General features: G+C 41.9%; 1 protein-coding gene across 4 annotated transcripts in view; it reads left to right on the top strand.

The window, feature by feature from the left end:
- Positions 1 to 892: 892 nt before the first annotated feature.
- KLHL8 (kelch like family member 8) overlaps positions 893 to 22,732 on the top strand; it is an 80,291-nt gene continuing 58,451 nt past the window's right edge. The window contains exons 1-3 of one of the 4 annotated variants that reach the window (XM_037989746.2): positions 893 to 1,197; positions 14,389 to 14,512; positions 20,870 to 20,974. The gene's annotated coding sequence lies outside the window, so the exon portion shown is untranslated. The other 3 variants (XM_007999185.3, XM_007999179.3, XM_007999181.3) reach the window with 3 other exon arrangements.

Genomic DNA, 22,732 nt, shown 5'->3' with positions numbered 1-22,732 from the left:
TTTTGAGAGTTCCAAATCCATTCTGGCCATCTTCAGAGACCACTAGACTGCTGGGTTTCATGGCTCTCATAATAGCAAGGTTGTTAATTTTCAAGGCTACTGGGGAGCTGGGGAGAGAGAAATGGAAATATGGCAAGTTAAAATGCCACAGATCTCACTGTTTTAACAATATTTAGTCATTTTTAAAAATAAATAATTCTTAGATTGTTATAAACCTTTGGTGAATTTCCAGAGTTTCGAAAATATTGATTTTGACCATTTTTGCCAATCTTCTTGCTTTGGAGGAGCAGATTTTTATGGAGAAGATCTTCACTCCACCATGTAGAAGTGGCTAATATGATTCCTTTTTTCACCAGTAATTACTGAATGTCTCTCAAGTACAGGGCTATACCTGAGGAAAGAGTCACATAGATTTATCTGAAAACTTACTGCCACTGTATACATTGGGTGTTGGCAGAGGAAAGGGAAAAAAATGTAAAGCTGTTAATAAATAAATTTGTATACTAATTCAGACATAGAACAGAAAGCAAAAAAAAAATAGAAAAAAGAATAAATGTGTATATCATTATCATTTTGAATAATGGATTCAGTGAAATTTCTGGAAGAGAAATTTTTGAAAAGATTAGTCATTTAAAACCAAGGGAATGCTTTTCTTTTTTGAACAGTTATGGATTGTTATCTGTGAGTCTTACATAAGACTGCCTGCTTAAGGGCTATTTCAGTCTATGAGAGGAAATAATGGGAGAACACAATTAATATGAATTTTTACCATTAAACCACCTTTGATTTAATTATCTCAGAGAACCTTATAACCCTTTAAACAATTCAGCTTCAGAGCACCCTGGAGAGACAGAGAATGTCGTCAGGGACACGTGATCCAGGATATGTGTTTCCTGGATAATTTTGTTTCAGCTCATTTATTCCCAACACAGAAGCAAGCAGAGTAAACAAAAAGATAACTCATGCTGTAATGAGGACCTTGTGAACTGGAACAACTGAAACTACTGAAGGGCTGAACAACTGGACAAATAAATGAAAGACAGAAGACTACAAAGAGCAACAAATGGAAAAAGTACGTTCTAAGTACAAAGTGGTGTTTGGAAGACAGTGCTGCCAGTGTTTTTCCGGTAATTCCTCTTTAGATGCTGTCATTTTCAGGAGAAGCTGATGTAAATGACGCTACAGCCCAAAACCCAGGTGAGCTGTGTTGCCTTGGTTTGATTATCTAACGATTCCTTAATCTAGCGTTGCAATAAGACTGTGAAGTAGAAGACAGAACCTTTTTTGTCTATGGAATTAGAAGACAGAATCCCTGGGTGCTGCTTTTAGAGGCAGCATGTACCTTTTCACTCTCCAAGCTGGTTGGAGGAGGTGTTCTCAAAGTGCTGTGGGGAAAAGAAACCATTGTGATTAATTTATATGGAATATCAGATAGTAAATTATTAGGACTTTCAGCAAACATTTAAAATTCCATCAGTGCCTACCAAATGAGGGGGTTAGGATCATAAAAACTCAAAGATTTGTTCTTGGACAAAATTCCTATGAAAAAGGGGGTGGGAAAAAGAGGGAAGCACTGGACCTGATGGGGTTTTCTCTTTTTTCTTTATTTTTAAAATTACTGTAAATAATAATACTAACCTGTCAAGGAGGTTTTACAAACCATGTTTCTCAAATAAATCTTACCTTGAAGAAGCCATATAGGTAGTTTCAGCCCAAGGTTCTCACAAATTCATCCTCTGAGGATGTGTTGTTAGTACTGCTGAGACACCTGCTGCCTCTTGCATATGTTCTGGATTATCTGAAGGAAGGTGAAAGGGAACTGAGAAAAAAGTACCTAGAGGTAAAGCTTGGCCTTATCCACCTCATCACCTTTTCTCTGATCTATTATCAAGCAGAGAGGACCTAGTGAACTTTTCACTTATTAGAAGTGCACATGTTCCTTAATTCTTACGATTCAATAAACAGCCAAGCTTGGAGAGAGGTACTGGGAAATAATGGAGCTTTGCTCCTACCAAGTCTGTACTATACATCAGATGGAGTCAGATTCTTAACAGAAGCACTGGAGCCTCTCCCTGGGGTCTCCTTTCCAAGCCCTGCTCCATTTCCCACTTGAGTATCTTTAAAGAGTCCAAACTTTATTCATTCATCAAGCAAACAAATATTTACTGAGCACCTACTATATCTTCCAGGCTTTTAAAGAAACACCAGAGCCTCTTTTGGGGGAACTCCTCTATCTACTATATTCTCCACTTACCTTAAAATAAGTTAAATTTCACGTATTTAATCACAAATATTTATTGAACACTACTACTTAGAGAAGAACCTTATTGAGTGAGAAAAGGTATATATTGTCTTGAAGGCAAAAGAATCCAGAGCTCTGGGGAATCTGCATTTTAAAAAATATAATAGAATGTGTTGAACTTAAAATAGGCGTCTGGAAACAATATTTACATGGAAAAAAAGTCACTAGAGAGACCAAATGGAATGGTAAATTTGATTGCTAATTGTTACAGTTCACCATAACAATGATAAAATATAGGCAGATAGCATGAAAAATTATATTATCTCATTGAGCCAATTTATATGGGACCAGGTTAAAAACTATGGACACCTGAGCACTGAAAAGTCATGATTCCTTCTAGCATATGTATTTCCAGATCAAAATAATATTAAGCTTTCATTAAAATAAATATAAAGAAGCCTGTAATCCCAGGACTTTGGGAGGCCGAGGTGGGTGGATCATGTGGTCAGGAGTTCGAGACCAGCCTGACCAACATGGTGAAACCCTGTCTCTACTAAAAATACAAAAATTAGCCCGGCATGGTTGCACACGCCTGTCATCCCAGCTACTCAGGAGGCTGAGGCAGAAGAATCACTTGAACTCAGGAGGAGGAGGTTGCAGTGAACTGGGACTGCACCACTGCACTCCAACCTGGGAGACAGAGCAAGAATCCATCTCAAAAAAAAAAAAATCTAACACTAAAACACATTAACCGAACACATATATGTTTACATATGTTTTTCTGAAGGGAGAGCAAAAACAGAACTCATTAATATTATCAGCGTTAAATCTGTATTATTATTGTTAGAGACGGGGTCTCACTCTGTCACCCAAACTGAAGTGCAGTGAGCCAAGATTGTGCCACTGCAAACTCTGCCTCCCAGGCTCAAGTTATCCTCCCACCTCAGCCTCCTGAGTAGCTGGGACCACAGGTGCATGCCACCATACTTGGCTAATTTTTGTATTTTTAGTAGCGATGGAGTTTCACTATGTTGCCAAACTGGTCTCTGACTCCTGGGCTCACACAGTCTGCCTGCCTGGCCTCCCAAAGTGCTGGGATTACAGGTGTGAGCCACTGTGCCTGGCTATGACTTGTTTATGTAATCAGTGACTGCATCAGCATGTTGTTTGTTAAGACTTCCAAAGAAATAAACTAGAACTAGGCTAACTTTCTGTTCTTTATTATGCTGAAAAAACACATTTTGTTTTGTTTTGTTTTTAGTTTCTACTGATTACAGTTAAACAATTTTAAGAGGGAAAAAATATGTCTTGTATTGGCAAGTATCTCATTATTTAAGGCCCAGCTCAGATACAGCTTTTCTCTGAAGACTTCTCTGATTATCTAGAAAAGTATGTGTCCTTATAATCTTCCAATACATTCTTCTTTCCATGTTTTATTGCTGTTATTTGCATTAGTATAGTGTCTTCCCCAGTAGATAGTTGGATTGGGAGTTCTGGGAGGATGAGAACCCTATTGTCAGGTCTAACACCATGACTGGGACTCAATACTGTGTCCATCTGGGAACATGGCTGCCGGCCAGTTCTGGGATTTTTAGCAATGGGAAGAACATGTGGCACTTGGGAAGTTTGTTTCACATCTGTTTTCTTCTTGTTGCCTTCCCACTATCAAAGTGTTTGGGATTGTTATTGTCATCTTCACTTTAAAATTAGACACAATACAGGCAGGTGCGGTGGCTAACGCCTGTAATCCCAGCACTTTGGGAGACTGAAGCGAGTGGATCACCTGAGGTCAGGAGTTCGAGATCAGCCTGACCAACATGGTGAAACCCCATCTCTACTAAAAATACAAAATTAGCCAGGCATGGTGGCACATGCCTGTAATCCCAGCTACTTGGGAGACTGAGGCAGGAGAATCGCTTGAACCCTGGAGGTAGAGGTTGCAGTGAGCTGAGATTATGTCACTGCACTCCAGCCTGGGCGACAGAGTGAGACTCTGTCTCAAAAAAAATAGACACATACAGATAAATTAAATGACTTTTCAAAAGGTACGCAATGAATAAAAATCTGGGCTGTGATGAAATTTTCAGTCCTCAGTGTTCTAAAGTTATGTTATGCCCTTCCTTGAGGTTGCCTCCCTTAAGGTGTCTATTAAGAAATCAAATTCATAGGCCATGCGTGGTGGCTCACGCCTGTAATCTCAGCACTTTGGGAGGCCGAGGTGGGCAAATCACAAGGTCAGGAGTTCAAGACCAGCCTGGCCAACATATTGAAATCCCCATCTCTACTAAAAATACAAAAATTAGCTGGGTATGACAAAAATTAGCTGGGCATGGTGGCGGGCGCCTGTAGTCCTAGCTACTCAGGAGGCTGAGGCAGGAGAATCGCTTGAACCCGAAAGGCGGAGCTTGCAGTGAGCCGAGATCGTAGCACTGCACTCCAGCCTGGGCAACAGAGCGAGACTCTACCTCAAAAAAAAAAAAAAAAAAAAAAGGAAAAGAAAAAGAAATAAGATTCATACTTTTTCCTGGTATAAGGTAGATATTTTAAGGTAGAAGGAAAAGTGACAAATTTTACATAAAACTCTAAAAGAAAACTTCGTGTCAAGGCTTACTTTAAGAAAGAGCCATTTCTTTTTTTTTTTTTTTTAATACTTTAAGTTCTGGGGTACATGTGTGCAACATGCAGGTTTGTCACATATGTGCCATGTTGGTGTGCTGCACCCATTAACTTGTCATTTACATTAGGTATATCTCCTAATGCTATCCCTCCCCCCTTCCCCCCAGCACACACATGAGAGGCCTCGGTGTGTGATGTTCCCCACCCTGTGTCCAAGTGATCTCATTATTCAATTCCCACCTATGAGTGAGAACATGCGGTGTTTGGTTTTCTGTCCTTGTGACAGTTTGCTCAGAATAATGGTTTCCAGCTTCATCCATGTCCCTACAAAGGACATGATACTCATCCTTTTTTATGGCTACATAGTATTCTATGGTGTATATGTGCCACATTTTCTTAATCCAGTCTGCCATTGATGGACATTTGGCTTGGTTCCAAGTCTTTGCTATTGTGAATAGTGCCGCAATAAACATACGTGTGCATGTGTCTTATAGCAGCATGATTTATAATCCTTTGGGTATATACCCAGTAATGGGATGGCTGGGTCATATGGTATTTCTAGTTCTAGATCCTTGAGGAATGGCCACACTGTCTTCCACAATGGTTGAACTAGTTTACAGTCCCACCAACAGTGTAAAAGTGTTCCTATTTCTCCACATCCTCTCCAGCACCTGTTGTTTCCTGACTTTTTAATGATCGCCATTCTAACTGGTGTGAGATGGTATCTCATTGTGGTTTTGATTTGCATTTCTCTGATGGCCAGTGATGATGAGAAAAAATCAGTGGTTATTTTTTCATGTGTCTGTTGGCTGCATAAATGTCTTCTTTTGAGAAGTGTCTGTTCATATCCTTTGCCCACTTTTTGATGGGGTTGTTTGATTTTTTCTTGTAAATTTGTTTAAGTTCTTTGTAGATTCTGGATATTAGCCCTTTGTCAGATGGGTAGATTGTAAAAATTTTCTCCCATTCTGTAGGTTGCCTGTTCACTCTGATGGTAGTTTCTTTTGCTGTGCAGAAGCAGAAAGAGCCATTTCATTCGCTTTTTTTGGTTTCTATTTCTACCAACTTGGAGGCAGAGCGCTTCGTCGCTACTACTATTTTACCAATATAGTCCAGCAGAGGGCGCTCCAAGCATTTTACAACGTTTCCAATGGCTCCTTTGATCCCCGCCCCGCCCGCGGCCCGCAACATCCCTGCTCTCGTCCCAAAGACTTACGTTTTGACCTAATTCTTCTGGTGCCAAGTCATTGAAAGGTCCTGTTTGCCCCCCGGGGTGCATTAGGAGCTGGTAGGGTTTGGGAGATACACTGCATTTTATCACACCTCTCCATATTCAATTCAGTAGGTCATATTTAAATATGAAACATAGAGGATAATTTTCAACGCTTGATTTGCTATAGTTAGAGATCATGCTAGGTGATGATTAAATGATAACAATTATGCTTTTTCTCCACCCTGCCCTCCAAAAGTGTAGTTTATTCAATTCATCTCAAATGATGACAGAGGGATTTTTTTATACTTTCTTCATTTGCACCTCGAATGCAGTCATGTGTTACTTAACAAGATTCTGAAACATGCATCACTTTGTCTTGTGAACATCAGGGAGTGTGCTTATACAAGCCTAGATGGTATAGCCTATTGCTTATATGGTCTAGCCTATTGCTCCTAGGCTGCAAACCCACATGGCATGTTACTGTACTGAATACTGTAGGCAACTAGAATACAATGGTATTTGTGTATCTAAACATAGGAAAGGTACAGTATAAATACGATATAAAAGATAAAATATGGTACTTGTATAGGGCACTTACCCTCAATGGAGCTTGTAGGACTAGAAGTTGCTCTGGGTGAGTCAGGGAGTGAGTGGTGAGTGAATGTGAAGGGCTAGGACATTACTGTACACTATATAGACTTTACAAAACCTGTACAGTCAGGCTACACTATAAATAAAATATATTTATTCAAATATTTATTCTTTCTCTGGTAATAAACTAACCCTAGCTTACTGTAATTGTTTTACTTTGTAAACTTTAAAACTTTTTAAACTTTTAGACTCTTCTTTAATATCACAACTTCCAATGCAAACACATTGTACAGCCGTTCAAAAATATTTTCTTTCTTTATATCTGTATTCTATAAGCTTTTTTATTCTTTTCTTTTCTTTTTAAACTTTTGGTTAAAAACGAAGACACAAGCACACATTAGCCTAGGCCTACACAATATCAGGATCGTCAATATCACTGTCTTTCATCTCCACACCTTGCCCCACTGGGAAAGTCTTCCGGGGTAATAACCTGCATGGAGCTGTCATCTCTATGATAACAATGCCTTCTTCTGTAATACCTCCTGGAGGACTTGCCCCAGGCTGTTTTACGGTTAATTTTTTTTTTGAAATAAATAGGAGTGTACTCTAAAATGCAATAAAAAGTATAGTAAATAAACCAGTAACATAGTCATTTCTTATGAAGTATTATAGAATGTACATAATTGTATCTGCTATACTTTTATACTACTGGCAACACAGTAGGTTTGTTTACACCGACATCACCATATGCACATGAGCATAAGCAATGCATTGTGCTAGGACATTCTCATGGATATGACATCACTAGGGGATAGGAATTTTTCAGCTCCACTATAATCTTTTTTTTTTTTTTTTGAGACAGAAACTTGCTCTGTTGTCGCCAGGCTGAGTGCAGTGGTGCAACCTTGGCTCACTGCAACCTCCGCCTCCCCTGTTCAAGCGATTCTCCTGCCTCAGCCTCCTGAGTAGCTGGGACTACAGGTGTGCACCACCACACCCAGCTAATTTTTTGTATTTTTTAGTAGAGACGCAGTTTTACCATGTTGGTCAGGATGGTCTCGATCTCTTCACCTTGTGATCCGCCCGCCTCGGCCTCCCAAAGTGCTGGGATTAGAGGCGTGAGCCACCGCGCCTGGCCAACTGCTCTATAATCTTATGGGACCACCCGTACATGCAGTCCTTTGCTGACCAAAACATCCTTATGTGATTTATGATTGTACTTTAAAGTATCCCTACATCTACAGCATGGACCCAGAACTCATTCTACTCTAAATGTAGTTCTTCATCCAATAATTGAACACTGATTGTGACAATAGTTGACTCACTTGCATTTTTGGTAGTTTATGTAATGTCTAAACAATAACAAAGAATGCGTTGTCGAGTGCTTCTAAAAGATACACTTAGCCTGAAATTAGTATTTTTAAAAATAGTGTTTAAAATAGAAAATCAAAGAATGAAAAAAGAAAATGGAAAAATATTTATCAAGTATCTTCAATCAAGATTGTGTAGGCATAAATGATAACATGATAAAAATTTATTTTATAAAAAAACCTAGGCAGACCAAAGACTTAAATATACAATGTAAAATTCAAAATTTTAGAAGAAAACATCTTTATGTCCCAGAAATAGGAAATATTTCTCAAAGAAGATATAAAAGAAACTCAGCCCACTAAGTAAATAGGTAAAATCTGATCAGTTTGATTACATTCTTTTATTTTTATTTTTATTTTTTGAGACAGAGTCTCACTCTGTTGCCCAGGCTGGAGTACAGTGCACAATCTCAGCGCACTGCAACCTCTGCCTCCCAGATTAAGCCATTCTTGCGCCTCAGCCTCCCGAGTAGCTGGAACAAAGGTGCATGCCACCACGCTCAGCTAAATTTTGTCAGGGTTTCACCATGTTGGTTAGGCTGGTCTCGAACTCCTGACCTCAAGTGATCTGCATGCCTCAGCCTCCCAAAGTGCTGGGATTATAGGCATGAGCCACACGCCCGGTCAGTTTGATTACATTCTCATCAAAAGCTACCTCCCATTGGAGTTTGAGATCAGCCTGGGCAACATGGTGAAACCCTGTCTCTACTAAAAATACAAAAAAATTAGCCAGGCATGGTGGCCTGTGCCTGTAATCCCAGCTACTTGGGAGGCTGAGGCAAGGAGAATTGCTTGAACCCTGGAGGCGGAGGTTGCAGTGAGCCAAGATCATGTCACTGCACCCCAGCCTTGGCGACAAAGCAAGACTCCATCTCAAAAAAAAAAAAAAAAAAAAAAAAAAAAAAAAAAAAAAAAACATTGGAAAGCAAGATTATCAAAAGATATCACTAAAAAGTAAGACAAGTCACAAACTGGAAGAAGATATTTAATACTCACATAATGTGCAGAGGATTACTATTCAGAATATTTTAAAATTACACCAAAAAAAAATTGAAAAAAAAAAACCTAATAGAAAAATGGACCAACATATTGAACATGGATTTTACAAAAAAAGAAATCTGAATTGGTAATAAATATATTAAACATATTAAAACCTCATTCATAGCTAGATAAGTGCAAATTATGATCACAAGATTAGGAAAAAAATTAAAACCACAAGATACTATTTTATGTCTACCATTGGTATAAATTAAGAAGTCTGGTAAAACCAAGTCTTGGCCAGAATGTTTGATCACTGGAGTCCTCAGAAAACTTCCTTAAAAGTGTGCATTGATATCACAATCTTGGAAGACAATTTGGCATTTTTTAGTTACACCAAAGTCATGCATATTGTAAAACCAGCAATTCCACTTCTAGAGAAACTCTTGTATTTGCTATGTACCCTTAGACATATACACGAGTGCCTATAGCAGCATTGTCTGTAATAGTAAAAACCTGGAAGTAATCCAAGTATCCATCAACAAGATGAGTAAATTATGGTATATTCATATGATGCAATAGTATGTAGCAGTGAAAAATGAAGAAACCATAGCCATGCGTATCAACAAGGATGAATCTCACAAATACAATGTTGAATAAGAAAAGCAGATTGCAGAAAGATACATACAATATGATTCTGTCCATTTAAATTTCAAACGCATGCAAACTAAATGCAAATAAGGTACAACTACAAAGAAATAAATGAGAAAAATAAATATCACATTCACATAGTGTTTACTATGAGAGAAAGAGAGATGTGTTCGGAGAAGAGCACACAGAGGTAAGTGCACAGTTCTATTGAATTATCCTTTTTAAACATGCATAAAGAATAATTAACCTCATATACCAGTAACTATAGGAAATGTATAATTATTTTTAAATATTAGAACTATTATTAGCTTTGAAAGGGAGATGTCATCCTAATAGAATTTGGTATGTTTATGTTAGATCCATGGTTATAGAAATAAAGCATTAGGAGAAAATTTGTGAGATAGTGTGAACAATAAAAGTGGACAATCAACCGGGCATGGTAGCTCACACCTATAATCTCAGCACTTTGGGAGGCTGAGGCAGGCGGATCACTTGAGGTCAGGAGTTCGAGACCAGCCTGGCCAACATGGCAAAACCTCGTCTCTACCAAAAACTACAAAAATTGGCTGGGCGTGGTGGTGCACACCTGTAGTCCCAGCTACTCGGGAGGCTGAGGCAGGAGAATCGCTTAAACCTGGGAGGCGGAGGTTGCAGCGAGCTGAGATTGCACCACTGCACTCCAGCCTGGGTGAAAGAGTGAGACTCCATCTCAAAAAGAAAAAAAAAAAAGGTCTTTGTGATTTTCCCCAGGTGGATCAAAAATGTGTTTAGATATCATGAAAGCAAAGAACAAGGAAAATATTGGGACATAGAAGTTATATCCAGTAAAGCACATCCTTGTACATTCCTGCCACAGGTCGGGTGAACATTACTGTTCACAGATGGGGTTATCACATCATTCTCTGCCATTCTTCCGCAGATGGCGTGTTAAGGCAGAAGGCTGGCACTCAGCACCTGCCTGTCTTAGGTTGGGTTACCCCAGAAGCAAACCCAGACGTAAGGATTTAGATTTATTAATAATTAAGTCAGGGTATTTCATTTGGAAAAGGATCCCAAAAGGCACTGGCAGGAGAGGAGGGAAGAGAGAAAGAAAGGGAAGAAAGCCAACGAAGGGTACTGTTACCGCACAGATTCCGTGGAGGCCGACCGGGCTTACTCCCCGGTGAAACTGAGAAACCAGGCAGAATGCACCTCAGAGTTGCCCCCACCGGGCAGGTAAGGCCGCTATGATTTTCAGACGCCAACTCCCTTCAGTCACTAGTTGAAATCTGCTTTGGGGGAGGGGAGAGAGGACAAACTTCCCAGCACTTCTAGCCTGCCCTGCCGGCCAGGGCTACCCAGACAGAGAGAAAAATCCCTCAGGTGAAGGGCTGGAGATTTCTCCAGACGGAAGTCCACATTCCATGTGCATGCTACATGGCCCCGATGTCAGGAACACACGTATTGACACATGTGCAAAATGCTATGCACAAAATCCTAACATCTAGGCTTCTGGTTCTTCCTAATAACTGATTTTAAATGATTCTTTCCATAATAATGTGAAGGTATAAGCCTGTCCTGGAGCAGGTAGGGAGTGGGATAAAAAGTGAGGGGCAGGAATTGAGAAGATTACAATTCTGATCACCTGGTCTGTGGTTAACACTGCATTAGATGCTGGAAATAGATTTGTAACTCTTAAGCTGTGGTCCCCAGAGCTAATAATATAATGGGTACTTATATACACATGAAACATTTAAGTGGTAATAAAAGATGTATAGATTGTCAGTGTGAGTGATACAGATAAAATGCTAACTGAGGAGAGAGGCATTTCTATGTTTAAAAGTAGGTCATACGTGGTGCTCTAGACCAGACTAGAGGATTACCTGACAGTTGGAATGAGGTAATCTAGGTGATACTCCCAGCCTGAACAAAAACGTTAATAGCAAGGGTGCTGTTTGTCTCTCCAGATCTCTGCAGATTCGTCTTTACCCTTCTCCACCTTGACTGGTGCCAGAAAACTGGATATTTTGGATGAAATTAACAGACATCCTTGTCCCCTGGCTTCCAGCAGTTATATTGGGGGTGGAGGTGTCACTTGAGGAGGTCAAAGGGAAGGACAGGGAGATTGGGGTGTTTCTCTCTCAGCTCCCTTCTTTCAGGGTTGTCACGAGTTAGTTGCTTTCCTTTATCAAGATCTTAGTCAAGAGGTGCTCTACATACAGCTTCCTTTCTCCAGGTTCCAGGAACTGCTCTCTTACTGGCTCAGAAGTACTGCATTATTCCTTGCAGCTGACTCTAGAATCTGTTCACACCTTTATTAAACTCTCCTCAAATTGCTGAAGTGTGCCATGAGTTTTGTGCCAGTGGCCTGACTGAGAGGGTGAGAATGAACTTGAGAGGAGGGAGGAGTGAGATGTTTGGCAAAACTTGAGGAAAGGGTTCATGTTGAGAAGGGAGGGAGGTAAAATGAATATTCTTTTATTTTTTCTCTAAAGAAAAAGGGTAGGTGGTGGCGGGCACTTGTAGTCCCAGCTACTTGGGAGGCTGAGGCAGGAGAATGGTGTGAACCTGGGAGGCGGAGCTTGCAGTGAGCTGAGATTGTGCCACTGCACTCCAGGCTAGGTGACAGAGCGAGACGCCATCTCAAAAAAAAAAAAAAAAAAAAAAAAAAGAGTAGGCCAGGTGCAGTGGCTCACACCTGTAATTCCAACATTTCTGGAGGCTAAGGCAGGTGGATCAATTGAGGTTAGGAGTTCAAGACCAGCCTGACCAACATGGCGAAACCCATCTCTACCAAAAATTACAAAAATTAGCTAGGCGTGGTGGTGCGCACCTGTAGTCCCAGCTACTCAGGAGGCTGAGGTAGGAGAATGACTTGAACCTGGGAGGCGGAGGTTGTGAGCCAAGATCGCACCACTGTACTCTAGTCTAGGTGACAGAGTGAGACCCTATCCCCCCGCTGCCCCTGCAAAAAAAGGAAAATGACGTTCCAGATTTGAGGACCATGTTCTGAGGGAGGTTTAAGTCCGGGCTGATGTATAAATGGCTGCTTGTCAATGTCCATGCAGCAAAGGTGATCACATATCATCTGTCTTGAGCTCTGCTTGGCCTCATCTGTTTTCTATTCAACAGTTGCGAGCATAAAGCAGGAGTTTTTGTGTGGAACCTCTACCAGGTAGGCATATATCTAATTACCCTCTGGCCTTCTATAATTCAAGTCTTAGTGATGATAAAAGGAGCAACTGAAACCTTCCAAATAGGCTGAACAACAGGCTATTTTATTCTAATAGTCTAGTTTCACCTGTGAGGAAATAGGCTGAAAGTTTTTCTTCTGGTTCTACTTCTTTGAAAAAGAAATGCAATTACAATTTTTTAAATGTAATTTTCCATGTTCAATGTTGGCTTGTAAACTCCCAAGGGGAATCACTTAGCCAGAGGACCTAAGAATTTGAGCTTCTTTCTGTACCATCTGTGCAAAGATTATGGGTACATGAGCAATAGATTGTGGCTTCATGACCAGTAGCAACCATTTAGGGAAAGGAATTACCTCACCTACAAAAGGTTGCAATATGACCTCAAAGTATTTTCTTAAAGTTTCTATGAAAAATGGTCAAGGTGTAGGGAAGTAAATTCACATACCCTGTCTGATTATTCAACCCTAGTTTATCTCTCAATTGGTGGTTTTTATCTGCTGATCTCTTCATGGCTCCTGACTTTTGTACCTTCTTTCTCCACTGACCCAGTAAAAGAATAGGCCTAAATTGCTGATTAAAAAGTAGAGAAAGCCTGAAAGGCTGGGCAGTCCACTTGGCAATTTGGGAGCAGTCATATTTGTTCCAATGCAAATATCCCTTTTGCAACTGGAACTTCCAACGCCTCCAGGTCTTTAGCAAGACTGTTTTGGTAGAAGCCACCAATCAAGTATAATACTGTTGTGCAATCTAATACTAACCACCCAAAGTTAGTGCCAACTCCACAGGTTAAGGGCATAGTCCCTGAGAAAACTGCCTTTGCTTCAGATGCAAGCAGCGAGTTTGGGAGTTCTCAGATCACTGTCAATTCTGAACCAATGACTACAAATTCAGGGGCTCCCTGGCCCCCACAGGTTTAATAATTCATTAGAATGACTCACAGAACACAGGAAAGCACTATATATACGATAACAGTTGTGTTATAATGTCAATAGATACAAATCGGTATCAGCCAAATGAAGAGAAACATTGGGTGAGATCTGAGAGGGTCCCACACGCAGAACTTCCATGCCCTTTCCTCATAGAGTCAGGATGTGTTGCCCTCCTGACACATCAATGTGTTCACCAACCAGGAAGTTCCATTGAGCTTTGGCATCCAGAGGGTTTTTTTTGAGTTTCCTTTATGTGGGCATGAGTGACTGAATTACTGGCCCTGTGACTGAACCCAAACTCCAGCCTCCTACCCTCCTCAGGGATCAGGAGATCAAGCTAATATCAAATGGCAGAGAATATAGAGGGTTGCATAATTTACTGTAATGTAATACACATGCACCTCTGCATGCTCTTAAATCAGGTTTAGGTCTGGCTATATAAAACAAAAAGCCCTGACACAGTGGCTTAAGCAAAATAAAAGCTTATTTTCATTGCACAAAGGTAGGCAATCCTGGACTGAAATGATGGTTTAATGGTCATCAGAGACTCAGGCTCCTTCTGTCATTCTTCCATCATTCCATACATGATTTCCAAAGACAAATAACTTATTTATTTATTATTTAGACACAAGGTCTGGATTTGTTGCTCCAGCTGGACTGCAGTGGCATAATCATAGCTCACTGCAACCTCCAACTCCTGGGATCAAGGGATCCTCCCATCTCAGCCTCCCAGGTAGCTGGGACTACAGGTACGTACCAACAATCTTGGCTAATTTTTTTTGTTTTTTAAATTTGAGTAGAGACACAGTCTTGCTGTGTTTCCCAGGCTGGTCTCAAACTCCCGGACTCAAGCATCCTTTGTCTGGGCCTCCCAAAGTGCTGAGATTACAGACATGAGCCATGGTGCCCAATCTCCACTGTCACATAACTCTGTGGTCCAAGATAGCTGTTAAAACTCAAGCCATCACTTCCAGGAAGAAAGAAAAATAAGAGAGATACTCTAAAACTGGATTAGTAAGCAGCCATCCCCAAAGTCCTGTGCAATAGTTACACCTTTTAGCTGGGCTTACAGCCATCCCACTAAAAATATTGGAGTTCCCCTTCTAAACAAGAGGGCAAAAAGATGCTGTTTAAGCAGCTAGCAGTGTCTGCCATGTTGCATTTATTTTCATTTCAAAAAATAAATCAAAAAATAAACTTTTCAGATTGAATCTATAATGAGAATGTGAAGGTGATATCAGAAAGCAAATATTTTATATATAAATATATATTTTATATTAAATGTTATTAATATGTATTAATATTAATATTAAATAATATACATATAATAAATACATTAAATATATATATTTTTTGGGGGGGGGGACAGAGTCTTGCTCTGTTGCCCAGGCTGGAATGCAGTCGCGCAATCTCGGCTCACTGCAACCTCTGCCTTCCGGGTTCACGCAATTCTCCTGCTCTGCCCGGAAGTAGCTGGGACTATAGGCGTGCACTGCCACGCCCAGCTATTTTTGTATTTTTAGTAGAAACAGGGTTTTGCCATGTTGGCCAGGCTGCTCTTGAACTCCTGATCTCAAGTGATCTGCCGGCCTTGGCCTCCCAAAGTGCTAGTATTACAGGGGTGAGCCATCCCGCCTGGCCTAATATAGAGCTATATCTTAATGAAAGAAGTACTTTTCACAGACATGGTACATTTGGAATACAAATTGCAGTGGAAACACAATTACATTTGTTTCACTGTGCCAATTTCTACCATACATATGGATACAATTTTGGTCAGAAGTATGAGGCACAGGTTTCAAAAATAGTTACTGAAAAACAAAGTTTCTCTAAATGTGTTTTTTCTGGTAACTAAAGTCACACTTTTTGAATGTGGTAGGGATGAAGGCAAGTTGCTCTCATTCTGTCATTTTTCATATTGCTCCGGAGAAAATTCCACAGTTCCCCCACATATTCAGCCTGAGAATTCAACACTATCTAGGCAGGTTCATGGGAAATGGAAACTGATTAGACTTGGGTATGATGGCGTAATAAAAGTAAAATGCTAAAAATGAAAACAAACAAACAAAAAATAACAACACTCAGATTTCAAAAGTCACCAACACTAGTAATTTTCAAAATAAATTATTTAGTGCACCAAGAGAACTAGCAGTGGTCATAGCAAGGATGATGCTTTCTGTTTTAGCTTCACCCACAGACCCACCCACAAACTACCTAAAACAGATATTCAGTGGAAACAATAACTGTGTGCCTGCCATGTAAATATATCTTCAAGTAATGTCCTCTAACCCAGAGCTGCACCCCTACTCCTTTCATTCAAAGTTTTAACTCAAATTCTGTCTTATATAGATATGCAACAGAGATCTTATGGCCCTAAACCCTGAAATATTTACTGCCTGACCTTTGGCAGGAAGTAGTTACCGAATGGTTGTTTATTGCGCAAAGTTGGTATGCATCCATTTATAGTCCAGGTATTTATTAAGCATCTATACATCAAGTACTATGCTGTTATTTTCTATTTAAGGAGATTTCAGACAAATGAAGGATATAGATAACTTCTTAAAATGCTCACTAAGTGCTACTTTAGGGGCAAAAATAAGTTGTAAGATGAGCATATATAGGAGGCAGTAACCCAAAACTGGAGAGGGGGGACTGTAACCAAGAAAGCCTTCCTAATTAAAAAGTTGTCTAAGTTAATACTAGATGATTAGAAAGAGTTTGCCAGACAAAGGGATAGAGGGAACAGCAATTACAAAGACCCACAGAAAAACTGGGAACTTTAAATATTTCAGAGATACTGGGTGCTGTGACTTGAGCCTTGTAACCCCAGTCACTCCAAAGGCTAAGGCAGGAGGATCCCTCGAGGTCAGGAGTTCAAGACCAGCCATGGCAACATAGCAAAATCCCCCCATCCCCACACCCCACCAAACTCCACCTCACCCATCTCTTTAACAAAATAAAGACAAAAACAAAACAACAATATACATCAGAGAAATATATCAGAAAATGGTCAGCAAAGGTTTAGAGATAAGGTATGTCAGGCTGATGGCATGGGTAGTGGATGGAAGAACTGTCATTAATTTGTTAAAATAGCACAGGTTGAGCCACCACCCTAAGGTCAGAAAACATAGCCATCCACACGTGTGTCTTAGGATAAAAGGCAGGAAATGATTGTTGAGGGAAGCTGAAGTGCCACAGTAAAGACTGGTTTTGTAGGAGGGTGATAGGATAGGAGTCAAGGGATTGGGATGAAATGTAACTACAAGCCAGTAACCCTGACCTGGACAGGGAGGTAGTGGTCTTGCTGGTGGTGTTCAGGCTCTTTAAGTATGTTTCCATAGACAAAGAACCTTAGCAACTCTTCCGGGACCTGCTCTCTGGTTGCAAGCTTTGCCTCTCTAGCAAATGAAGATAAAATAGCCTTCTTTATTAATCTTTCCAAATCCCTCTACAAGCCACATCTGAAAGTCTTCCCCCCCTTCCCCCTTTAGAGAAAGAAAAATTGTCTGGCTCTGTCATCCAGGGCATGAGCCACCATAGCCAGCCCACATCTGAAATTCTTTTGATGGTTATAAAGCCTTTCATCCCAGGATTAAAGATAAAGACTTAAAATGCAAATGTTGACTGGCACGGTGGCTCACGCTTGTAATCCCGGCAATTTGGGAGGCCGAAACCCAGCTACTCAGGAGGCTGAAGCAGGAGAATCACTTGAACCTGGGAGGCGGAGGTTGCAGTGAGCCAAGATCGCGCCATTGCACTCCAGCCTGGGTAACAAGGTGAGACTCCGTCTCAAATTTAAAAAAAAAAAAAAAGCAAATGTTGATTGGGGTTAAAATATTGCAATTTTTTCTGACTAAAGTACAGTCATAGAATGAACAAACAGATATCAGATCCTTTCCAGTTTTAATTTATGGGACTTTGAGGGAAGGGAAGGGATTTCTTAGATCCATACTTATTATAGGCTAGTCTTGCTTATTCTCAAATGGAGCTAGGGAGGAATGGGTAAAAGCTAAGAAGATACTTTTCTGATTTAGGAAATGTGTGTTTTGTTTCAGTTGAGGTATATCCTGTTTTGTAAGATACTGTATATATTTTTTAAATAATTATTTGAGAGCATCGTTATAGATATATCACTTTTTAGGGAAAGATGTACGCCCCCCGCCCCAGTTTATAGCTATTTGGTTTAAAAATTTCATTTAATTTTCAGAATTTTTGCCAGACTCCTCTACCCCAACAAAAAGCTCTAGATTGGGTGTACCTTAGGTGCTCCCCAAACCCCTGGCCACCCCATGCATGCCTTGTCATTATTCACCTTTAATTCTCTGTCTGCCAGTCTGGATCCTAAGTCTCCATGACAGCAGTAACTATTCAGTTTTGTTTACTGCATATTTCCCAGTTCCTAGCCCAGTGTCTGGTGCTCAAAAAACATTCTTCAATAAATAGATGATAATATTGAAATATTATGTATATTTCTTTGATTTGTTAGTAACTACAAGTAGTTTATTGTGTGTCAATTAGCAGAAGAAAAACAGCCATTCTGCTTTTTTATATGCATTTTTAGGAGTTACCGTGATCTTATTACAAGAAAAGTGGCTGGGAGTGGTGGTTTACACCTGTAATCCCAGCACTTTGGGAGGCCAAGAAAGGCAGATCCCTTGAGCCCAGGAGTTTGAGAACCAGCCTGGGCAACATGGAGAAACCCCATCTCTACAAAAAAAAAAAAAAAAAAAAAAAAAAAAAACAAAAAATTAGCCAGCTGTGGTGGTGTGGGCCCGTAATCCCAGCTACTTGGGAGGCTGAGGCGGGAGAATCACCTGAGCTGGGGAAATCAAGACTGCAGTGAGCCATGATTGTGCTACTCACTGCGCTCTAGCCTGAACAACACAGTGAGACTCTGTCTCAAAAGTAAAATAAAATAAAATAAAAGCTTTGGCTATAAAAAATAAAATTTCTATTAACATGGTCTTATTAAATACATATTGTAGGCCAGGCGTGGTGGCTCATGCCTGTAATCCCAGCACTTTGGGAGGCCAAGGTGAGCGGATCACTTGAGGTCAGGTGTTCGAGACCAGCCTGGCCAACATGGTAAAACCCCCTCTCTACTAAAAATGCAAAAATTAGCCGGGCATGGTGGCAGGCGCCTGTAATCCCAGCTACTGCAGAGGCTGAGGCAGGAGAATCACTTGAACCTGGGAGGTGGAGGTTGCAGTGAGCCGAGAGCAGGCCGCTGCACTCCAGCCTGGGCAACAAGAGAAAAACTCCGCCTCAAAAAACTAAAATAAATAAATAAATAAATAAATAAGTAAAATACATATTGGATTTTGTGTTTAATAAAGGGAATAAAGGGAAGCTTTCCCTTTTCTCTTAGAAGGTTCACTGAAAAATCAACTGTCAAATGGTAGATTAATAGGAAGAAAGACATACAAAATTTATTTTAGGCCGGGCGCGGTGGCTCAAGCCTGTAATCCCAGCACTTTGGGAGGCCGAGACGGGCGGATCACGAGGTCAGGAGATCGAGACCATCCTGACTAACACGGTGAAACCCCATCTCTACTAAAAAATACAAAAAACTAGCCGGGCGCGGTGGCGGGCGCCTGTAGTCCCAGCTACTCGGGAGGCTGAGGCAGGAGAATGGCGGGAACCCGGGAGGCGGAGCTTGCAGTGAGCTGAGATCCGGCCACTGCACTCCAGCCTGGGCAACAGAGCGAGACTCCGTCTCAAAAAAAAAAAAAAAAAAAAAAAATTTATTTTAACGTGCATAACACAGGGAGATTTCAGGAGAATGATTACCCAATAACTCAGTGGGATAGAGACGTTTATATACTCTTCTTTACAGGGGAAAGGGAGATTGGGGAAATGTGGCAACTTAAGGTATAGTAAGGACTTTTAGGGGAAAATGAGGAACATACAATGGCCTGGGAAACAGTATGTTGGGCCCGTAGAGCAGACAATAGTTTGTGACAAAAGTCTGTCCAAGAGTGTTGCCAGACTTCAGTCTTTCTTCCTCCAATATGAGTTAAGTAATGAAAACTCAGGTAAGGCAATTATGTTTATGTTCCTCTTTGGCAGGTCTGGTTTCTAGGCAAAGCACCATATTTTGGGGTATCGGTTTCTGAGCCCCAACAATTTTTACATCACCTTCCAGATACATTTTATGACTTTTCTTCACTGCATACTTCTTTAAAACTCATCTTACTCTATTTTTCTAAAGGTATTTGCATTAAATGTGCAAAACACTAATGCTCTAAAGAGGAATATTTTGAAATATTAAGAATTATTTATATTTCAATGTAAATAAAGTGATTTTTTTCTAGAAATAAAATTTCAAATTCAAATAGTCGTTTTGGGGTTTTTATAGAAGATGCATATATACACAGATATATATGTTCATTTCTATTAAAATCAATGTGCTAATGTTCATATGTGTTAATAAAGGTCCTAGGATTAAATTTATTCTGAAATAGACTCCTAAGATTGTGAAAGTTTAGTCTGGCAAAAGACACATTTAGGGGAATATCTTTCTTTAAAAAACTTTTGTTTTTTTTTTTAACTGTCTCTTGATCTCCCGCCTCACACATTCCACTTTATTGACACTATAGAAAAATTGATTCACAGCATTTTTACTTGCACTGTTTTATTTTATTTTATTTTATTTTTTATTTTGACGGACTTTTGCTCTGTCGCCAGGCTGGAGTGCAGAGGCACAATCTCAGCTCACTGCAACCTCCTACTCCCGGGTTCAAGCAATTCTCCTGCCTCAGCCTTGCGAATAGCTGGGATTACAGGCACGCACCACCACGCTCAGCTAATTTTTGTACTTTTAGTAGAGACGGGGTTTCTCCATGTTGGCCAGGATGGTCTCGATCTCTTGACCTTGTGATCCGCCCGCCTCGGCCTCCCAAAGTGCTGGGATTACAGGCGTGAAGCCACCGCGCACTTCCACTGCTTTTCAGCAGCGAGCTCTCAGGTCAATCAACTGCTTCCTTAGGTTTACAAACTGTGGGTGTGTATTTATAAACACAAGTTGTTTGTTATCCTTTGTAGAGCACGTGGTGAAAGTGACACAGGAAAAACGCAAACCTTTTTTTCCCCTTCTTTTTTCAAAGACATAAATCCCAGGAACACTCACAACCGCAGAAGGGGATTTGGTGGACATAAAAAGAAACTAAATTTTGTACCGCCACGGAAGTGAAGCATGGATAAGCTCAAAGGTATTCATGCAGTGTTTTATTTCAAGATTTGTTATGGGGACGTCCTCCACGCCCTGGTCCGCCTTCAGCAGGCGGGGCAACACCGCCCAGTCCCTGAAACCCGGGAACCGTGGGGGCGAGATCCTCGGGTGGACTCCGGGAGGAGGTTACGAGAACCACACTTCCCAGAGTGCCGTGCGCAGCCCCGCGCAGCCTGCCCCGCCCAGCCCGCCCCTCCCCCGGAGGCCGCCACTCGCGGGGGCTGAGGTGAGAAGACGCCAAGCGCCCGCCAGGGCTCTGCGGGGCAGTGCAGGAGAGCGCGCCTCCGCCGGGTGCTGGCGCAAGGCTGGTGAGGTGCCGCTGAGGGCGGCCGGGGCTCTGGGAGCCGGGTAACGTGGCTGCAACCTTAGCGACACCAGGAAGAATAGAGCGGAGGGTCGAAGATCGAGGTAACGGGACGCTTGTCTCCCCTCAGTCCCCTCTTCCTTTGTGCGGTGCCGTCCGCTCGCGCGGAGCCCTCCCTCACCCCAGCCCCGAAGTCGCAACACCGTCTGGTCTCGGATCTCTGGCGTGCGAAGGAAACTCGAGCCCTCGTGCACCAACCGAAACTCCACAGCTGAGAGGGCTTGGGGCCTGACAGCAAGAGCTCCAGCCCCGGAGCTCCCTTGCACTGCTTCTGTCGCCCCCATTGGCCGGAGGAGCAGGATTATGCTCCCGGCTCCCGGAGGGGAGCCCCAGCCTCTGGCTCTGTCAGCCTCGCCGGCGCCTCCTTGGCTCCCTCGTCCCGGTCTTTCGAAGAGGGACCCAGGCAGGTGCTTAGCGGGGTCCAGGGAGAGGGCAGGCACGGTACGGCTGGCGCGGGTTCGGGACCCCGGGAGGGCGGCCGGAAGCCCCCTGGAGCCGCTGCCTGCGGGGGCGGGGCGAGTGGGCCACCTGCGGCCCACGCCGCGCGGGGAGGAGGCGAGGAAGGCACTTCCTCTCCCCACTCGGGGGGCTTGCTGGCCGCGCTGGAGGTGCCTGCCCGGGCGCGGCGGTGTAGACTTTGTGGAGAGTGCCTCCTGGTGTGGAACCAGGAACCGCAGCCTCTTTCTAGACGCGCAGCCGCCGGATGGAGTTGTTACCGACACGATGACAGCTCTTTACGCCTTCCACTCCGTGCTGGGCTCAGTTGTCTTGCTGGTTTCTTCAGAGAGCGATTTGACTACATAGCTTGAATTTCTACGTGCCTCGTGCTTTACTGGACTTGCGCTGTTTTTCCCTCTTGACAATGTTTAATCGGGTGACTTTTCGTAGAAAACGTTCAGTGTTTTCATCTGTGTTCATGGCTAACTTTATTTTTGACTCTTTGCCCTAAGCTAATGTCACCAGTTTAGAGGGATGCTTTGGGAAAAGGTCCTTAGAACCTGGGTTGACATAAGTATTTTATCTGCTGGTTGCACGTTTTTTCCTTTGCATTGTTTTTTCTCCCATACAGGATGGTAATTGTTGGACTCTCGGTGTTCTTTATCCTCTCTCTAGAAGGAAATCCTCTTCCCGCATCTTTCTCATGTTCTGGCCCTGCGGTACTCTTGGGTACGCAGAGGACTGCTGCTAACACTGCTGGCACCTGGAAAGCTGCTTGGAGATGGCGGTGGCATTAAGCTGCTGCTTTTCCTCAGACTTCCTCCTGGCACCCTCCTTAATTTGTCAAACTGACCCAGTTCAAACTTCAAACTTTTAGTCACTTTATTTAGTCACTTTTTAAAAAAATTGCTTTCAAGATACCAGATTACCTAAGCC

Source organism: Chlorocebus sabaeus, chromosome 7 (genome assembly GCF_047675955.1).
Source record: "Chlorocebus sabaeus isolate Y175 chromosome 7, mChlSab1.0.hap1, whole genome shotgun sequence".
Taxonomy (NCBI): Eukaryota; Metazoa; Chordata; class Mammalia; order Primates; family Cercopithecidae; genus Chlorocebus; species Chlorocebus sabaeus.
The sequence above is the reverse complement of the archived record's forward strand: the minus strand, read 5'-3'. Positions and strand labels throughout refer to the sequence as shown.